We start from the raw sequence: 7,283 nt of genomic DNA, 5'->3' as shown, positions 1-7,283 counted from the left end.
AAGGGCAGCGGGAAGTCGGCGGTACACCGCCGACTTTCCGTTTCTGGCCGCGGCTGAACCGCCGCGGTCAGAATGCCCAGCGGTGCACCACCAGCCTGTTGGCGGTGCTACCGCGGTCATTCGCCCTGGCGGTTTTTACCGCCAGGGTTAGAATGACCACCTATATCACCTTTTTGGTTTTCAGACCCTTCTTGTCCCACCTGCTACCTGCCGCTGTATTTGCTGTTCCACATTTGTAAATGGCTTTTTAAAGTGTTCTCTGACGGACGACTGTGGGTGCACATGTGTGCACACGTGCTCATGCGCAGGGACTATTGTGGAATAGTTTTTCTTATACTTCAAGAAAAATAATTCCTAGGTGACCAGCGTGCCAGAGCACACATGACCGGTGGCTATTTTGAAATTATGTTCCTTGAAATGTAACCAAACTATTTGAAGGTGGCCACAGTACTGGTGTGTCATCTTACAATGCTTTATCTTACTGTAAAATAAAAGGCAATAAGCAAAGTACCAACTAAAGCCAGAGTTATAGATCTCAATTATTCCGAGGGAAACAATTCCCAAACCACGGAGACACTTTTTCTATTATTTGCAAGCTATTCTGACACAACAAGAGGTGTTCAATAGTTAACTCTAACACAACATTAACCAACGGGGACTAGTCGTACTTGCCATTACAGCCACAATTATAACTATTTACTCATTTCACTAAACCTATACGCTTGCATATAAGCTCAGGAACAGGTGTTTTGCTCTTCTGAGCTGAACCATAACTGCACCCCTGCTTGCGCACAGTTAACCTTTTTACTCTGTTTTGCTTTTTTCCGACAAGAAATTTTTTCGTGATTGCAGCATTTGCCCGCTTGGGCTAACACTTTTCCTCGAGTGATGATTTCACTTCATTATTATTCAGAATTAAGCCGCTTCAGGACGCCAGTCAGGCATGGTGATTGTGTTCGCTCCAACTGTGCTGAACTGCAAGTAAATCTCCAGCAGCTGACCTTGTTCTTCACTGAATTGAATGATGCTCTGCTACCTCCTGGTTTCTGCCTCTCACTTCACTTCACACATCTTTTAAAGGCGTGACCTTTGTAGTGGATATTACTTTCCAACAGAGACACGGGATTTTTTAAAATTATTAAATATATTCTGGTCAGCTCTCTAGCAACACCAAGCCAAACACAGTTTCAGTGCTAGGCATACAGATTGTGGTTTGCATCAGTGCGTCGTTAAAAAAAAAAGTGAAGCGCAATCCGGTTAATGCAGCTTTCTAACTGTGCTCATATCGCCATAGTCCACACTGCATATTTTAGTTCCTTATTAGACTACGTAGGTTGCCGTCGCTCACGATATATTTTTTTAAATGTGCCTCGGTGCTACGGATTTTAAGGTAATTTACCCGCAGGATTTTTCTTATTCTAATATTTACTGCACTCAAAAAATAAATAAGACTGTAAAAGTAGGTGAGACGCTGAACTTCAGCAGAGAGATAAGAAGAGAAGAAAGTGCGCCACTCCTCCAAAGTTCAGGATAAGGAGTTTAATGAAGATGGACAAACCAGGCGCATTAGGACAGAAAATAGGTGGGTTGACAATGTTGTCTTATTTTTTGAGTAATTTATTGTTTACATTTCTTTATTAACATCTGTGTGTTTGTTCTATATTAAAAGTGTGGGGGAGAAGCATGCATAAACCGCCATGGAAACACCAATGTATGCTTGTTATACCCTTAAATATCACAATTTGTTTCTGTTAGACCTGTCAGCTCTTGGGATGGTTTCCCTTGTCTTTTTGGCTTCTGATCACCTGCATTTGATCCTGTGCTGAACTTAGTTTTTGCTGGTTTTAGGACTCTGGGTACTTCACCATTGCTCACCAGTGCTAAAGTGCAAGTGCTCTCTGTTTAGATTGGGTTGGTGATTGGATTTCTATATGATTGGCATATGTGAATTACTGGAAAGTCCCTAGTAAAGCGCACTAGAGGTGCCCAGGACCTGTAGATGTAATGCTTCTAGTAGACATGCAGCACTGATTGTGCCACCCACTTGAGTAGCCATGTAAACCTGTCTCAGACCTGCCACTGAGATGTTTTGTAGATATAAAATGCTAGTTCGACCTGGCAATTGCACCCACTTGCCAGGCTTAAACCTTTCCTTTTACTACAGTACATGTAAGTCACCCCTAGGGTAGGCCTAAGGCTGTACCATGCCTGACTCTCGGTTCAAGGTCCTCCTCCCCCCGTAGGCTCCTGCCTGTGCCTCATCCCTGGTGGCCTAGTGGCCTCACACTAAGTATCTCTGTCTCTCTTTACTCCTGCCTTTATACTTCTGCTTTTTCCTCTGCTTTCACCTTGTTTTTCTATTGTCTTCCTTCTTTCTGTCCCCCCTCTTTTCTTTTCTTCTGCTCCCCACTCCCTTCCCCACCGCTGCTGCCCCTGTGGCCCTTCTCTACTTCGGCAAAGTGCTTTTCCCGCACTCCTGCTTCCCAGCTGATTGGACCCCCCGACCTCCTTCCCCTTCTTAATGGTGACTGCAGCGCGGATGTGCAAAATGCAAGCCTGGCTGTGCCCATCAGCGTCTGAACCACGCCCAGTGCCAGGAACCCTGAATCTCTGATGGTCTACTCCCTGGCCACCCTCCATTACGATGCCAAGACAATAAGATACGCTGCACCGCATCTCCTAAGGACACCCATGGACCTTTATCATGCCGGAACTGCAACCTCAGTTTCAGCCACAACAGACAACTGGAACACCCTAAACCTGAAACCACTGACACCCACTACAAACTCATAAGTTGCCTCCTTCTGAATATTCACTCCCTCCATAAGCACACCACCGAGCTCTGGGACCTGATCAACTCCACTCGTCCAGACATTGCCTTCTTAACAGAGACATGGGCAAACCCTACATCTGGACCAAACATCTCCATCGCGATCCCAGACCCTCTGGTAGTTTGGCACAGAGCAGACAGGCTTAACTTAGACGGCAACAAGTAAAGTATTTGTGCAATAACTCATACCTTAACATAATGAAAACACCACAAATGTACACCACACAGGTTTAGAAAAATAGATATTTATCTGAATAAAAGAAGACCAAAACAACAAAAATCCAATATGCACAAGTTGAGATATCACTTTTTAAATCCTTAAGAATCAGTAGTTGTATGCTTGTGACACAGAGTACCTGTGATGTGTCAAAAATAATGACACACAGGGGCCACAGAGGAGGAGATGCATTGAAAAAAAAAGGTGCTGAGTCAGATTATCTGGCATGGCATACATGCTGCAAGGTGATGCGTTAATTTACAGGAGCGCAGCCTTGGTTCCTCACTGTGATGAGGGGATATTTTGACGCCCAGGGACAGATGCTGTTAGACCTGACAGCCTCAGGGTGGTCATCCCCCAACTTTTTGCCTGCCTCCCTCCACTTTTCTGACACTGTGTTTGCTGGTGTTAGGACTTTGTGCACTTTACCACTGCTATCCAGTGCTAAAGTGAATATGCTCTCTCCCAACAAACATGGTAACATTGGTTCATACCCAATTGGCATATTTGATTTGCTTGTAAGTCCCTAGTAAAGAGCACAACGTGTGCCTAGGGCCTGTAAATTAAATGCTACTAGTGAGCCTGCAGCACTGGTTGTGCCAATCCCATAAGTAGCCCCTTAACCGTGTCTCAGTACTGCCATTGCAAGGCCTCTGTGTACAGTTGCACTGCCACTTCGACTTGGCATTTAGAAGTACTTGCCAAGCCTTAAAACTCCCCTTTTTCTCCATAGAAGTCACCCCTAAGGTGGCCCAGATAACCCATAGGGCAGGGTGCTATGTAGAAAAAAGGCAGTACATGTGTTTTTTATATGTCCTGGTAGTGGAAAACTCCTAAATTCCTTTTCCACTACTGTGATGCCTGCTCCTTTCATAGAATAGCATTAGGGCTACCCTCATATCCTGTTTGAGTGGTAGATTCTGATCAGAACGGGGTAACCAGGTCATGTTTAATATGGTCAGAATGGTAATAGAAAATGCTGTTTATTGGTGAGGTTGGATTTTACATTACTATTTTAGAAATGCCACTTTTAGAAAGTGAGCATTTCTCTTCCATTAACTCCTTTGCTGCCAGGCCTTTTTCCCCTCAGGTGGCAGGCCTTTTTTTGGCAATTTGCGGCAGTTTGCGCTTAGGCCCTCATAACTTTTTGTCCACATAAGCTACCCACGCCACATTTGTGTCCTTTTTTATCCAACATCCAAGGGATTCTAAAGGAACCCAGAGTTTGTGGGTTCCCCTGGAAGAGACCAAGAAATTAGCCAAAATACAGCAAAAATGTAGTTTTTTGCAAAAAACGGGAAAGAAGTGCTGCAGAGGAAAGCATGTGTTGTTTTCACTGAAAATGGCATCAACAAAGGGTTTGCTGTGCTACAATCACCATCTTCCCAGCTTTCAGGAACAGGCAGACTTGAATCACAAAACCACATTTTTCAACACAATTTTAGCATTTTACTAGGGCATAACCCATTTTTACTATTTTTTAAGCTTTTAGCCTCCTTCCAGTTAGTGACAGAAATTACACTGTAACGTTTTTTTTGCAATGCCAAATATTTAAAAGCAAAATACCGTTATATCTGCTGGACTCTTCTGCTTCTGGGGATATATAGGACTTGTAGGTTAATCAAGAACCCTAGGCACTCAGAACCAATAAAGAGCTGCACCATGCAATGGATTTTCACTGTATACCGGGTATACAGCAATTCATTTGGTGAAATATAAAGAGTGAAAAATAGGTATCAAGTAAACCTTTGTATTTCCAAAATGGACACAATATAAGGTGATGAGAAGCAGCGGTTATTTGCACATCTCTGAATTCCAGGGTCCCTATACTAGCATGTGAATTAAAGGGCATTTCTCAAATGTTCATCTCTTTTACACACTGTCTTACATTTGGAAGGAACAAATGTAGAGAAAGCAGGGGACAATAACACTTGTTCTTCTATTCCCCCAAGACTCCCGATAAAAAATGGTACCTCACTTGTGTGGCTAGGCCTAATGCCCGCGACAGGAAACGCAACATAGACACATCATATTTTCACATTGAAATAAATCTGATGTTTTTTTGGGAAAGTAATGACTAGCTGTGGATTTTGGCCTCTAGCTCAGCCTTGTGGGGCTCTCACTATGTTCTGTTACCCAGAATCCTTTGCAAAACCTCAAAATTTAGAAACAAGCCACTTTTTTCTCAGATTTCGGTGATAGAAAGTTCTGGAATCTAAAAGGAGACACTAACTTCCTTCCACCCAGCATTTTCCCAAGCCTCCAGATAAAAATGGTACCTCACTTGTGTGGGTAGGCCTAGTGCCCGTGACAGGAAATGCCACAAAACACAACATGAGCACATCCCATTTTCCCAAAGAAAACTGCCCTTTTTTGTTGCAAAATGCCTAGCTGTGGATGCTGGCCTTTAGCTCAGCCATCACCTAGGAAAACCTAGCAAACCTGGACATTCCTGAAAACTAGACACCTTGGGGAATTCAGGATGGGGTGACTTGTGGGGCTCTCACCAGGTTCTGTTACCCAGAATCCTATGCAAATCTCAAAATGTGGCCAAAAAACACTTTTTCCTCACATTTCGGTGACAGAAAGTTCTGGAATCTGAGAGGAGCCACTAATTTCCTCCCACCCATCATTCCCTCAAGTCTCCCGATAAAAATGGTACCTCACTTTGGTGGGTAGGCCTAGTCCCTGCGACAGGAACTGCCCCAAAACACAACATTGACACATCACATTTTCCCTAAGAAAACTGACCTGTTTTTCGCAAAGTGCCTAGCTGTGGATTTTGGCTTCTAGCTCAGCCGGCACCTGGGGAAGCCTACCAAACCTGCACATTTTTGAAAACTAGACACCTACAGAAATCCAGGATGGGATGACTTGTGGGGCTCTCACAAGGTTCTATGACCCAGAATCCTTTGCAAACCTCAAAATGTGGCGAAAAAAACACTTTTTCTTCACATTTTGGTGCTGCAAGGTTCTGGAATCTGAGGGGAGCTACAATCTTCCTTCTAATCAGCATTCCCCCACATCTCCCGATACAAATGGTACCCCACTTGTGTGGGCAAGCTTAGTGCCTGTGACAGGAAATGCCCCAAAACACAATGAAGCCACACTACATTTTCCCAAGCAAAACTGACTTGTTTTCTGCAAAGTGCCTAGCTGTGGATTTTGGCTTCCAGCTCAGCCAGCATCTGGGGAAACCTACCAAACCTGCGCATTTTTGAAAACTGGACACTTAGGGGAATACAGGATGGGGTGACTTGTGGGGCTCTCAGCAGGTTCTTTTACCCAGAATTCTTTGCAGACCTCAACATTTGGCAAAAAAACACATTTTCCTCACATTTCAGTGATGGAAAATTCTGGAGTCTGAGGGGAGCCACAAACGTCCTTCTACCCAGTGTTCCCTCAAGTCTCCCAATACAAATGGTATCTCACTTGTGTGGGTAGACCCAGTGCCCACGTTAGGAAATGCCCCAAAACAGAGCATGGACATGTCAAAATGATATGTTACAAAACTACCTGTTTTTACAAAGAAAAGTGCGAAAATTTTGATCTTTTGAGCTATATTTGAAGTTTGCAGGGAGTATGGGTAAGAAAATGTTGGGGGTTCCATGCAAACCACACCTCCCTGGACTCCACCGGGTGTCTAGCTTAAAAAAATTTCTGGGTTTGGTAGTTTTCCCTAGATGACCGCCGTACCTGGGACCAAAAAGACAGATGACCCCCTTCCAAAAACAGGTAGTTTTGTAATAGATCATTTTGATGTGTCCACGTCCTTCTGTGATGTTCCAAACAGTAAAACTGTGAAAAGAAATACACTTAGGCTATTTTAAAAAAAAACTCACCAACCAACTTAGTTGGTGGCATGCTTCATCATCGGGGTCCCACCCAAGACACATAGCATGTCAGGTGTGCTTCAACACCTGATTACAGCGGAGGAGGTTTTTTTCATTTTTACCACACATACTGGTTGTATTTGGCACAAGGGTGAGTGATGGTTCAGTGGATCAAATTTTATAAACAAGAGATTTCACAAAAATGAAATGCACTGTTAATAACTGAAAGGCCAAAAAACTGAACCAATGACTCACAGTTCGTGAGCTGTAATGCCACAACAAGGCACCAACTGTTTTACAGTCCATTCAATTACCTTTCATACATGACATGCACAAGGCCATTCACACCGCGGGCCCAGCACATTACAACACTCACATCAACAGACAGCACCATTCAACGGCT

The 7,283-nt window shown here is 43.8% G+C and overlaps 1 protein-coding gene across 1 annotated transcript in view; it reads left to right on the top strand.

Moving 5' to 3' along the window:
• Positions 1-1,366: 1,366 nt before the first annotated feature.
• Positions 1,367-7,283, top strand: part of LOC138288593 (uncharacterized) — a 284,413-nt gene continuing 278,496 nt past the window's right edge. The window contains exon 1 of the mRNA XM_069230092.1: positions 1,367-1,582. The gene's annotated coding sequence lies outside the window, so the exon portion shown is untranslated. The remainder of the gene's footprint in view (positions 1,583-7,283) is intronic.

The sequence above is a fragment of the Pleurodeles waltl genome, chromosome 4_1 (genome assembly GCF_031143425.1).
Source record: "Pleurodeles waltl isolate 20211129_DDA chromosome 4_1, aPleWal1.hap1.20221129, whole genome shotgun sequence".
Taxonomy (NCBI): domain Eukaryota; kingdom Metazoa; phylum Chordata; class Amphibia; order Caudata; family Salamandridae; genus Pleurodeles; species Pleurodeles waltl.
Note: the sequence above shows the minus strand (reverse complement) of the source record. Positions and strands in the feature narration are given on the sequence as shown.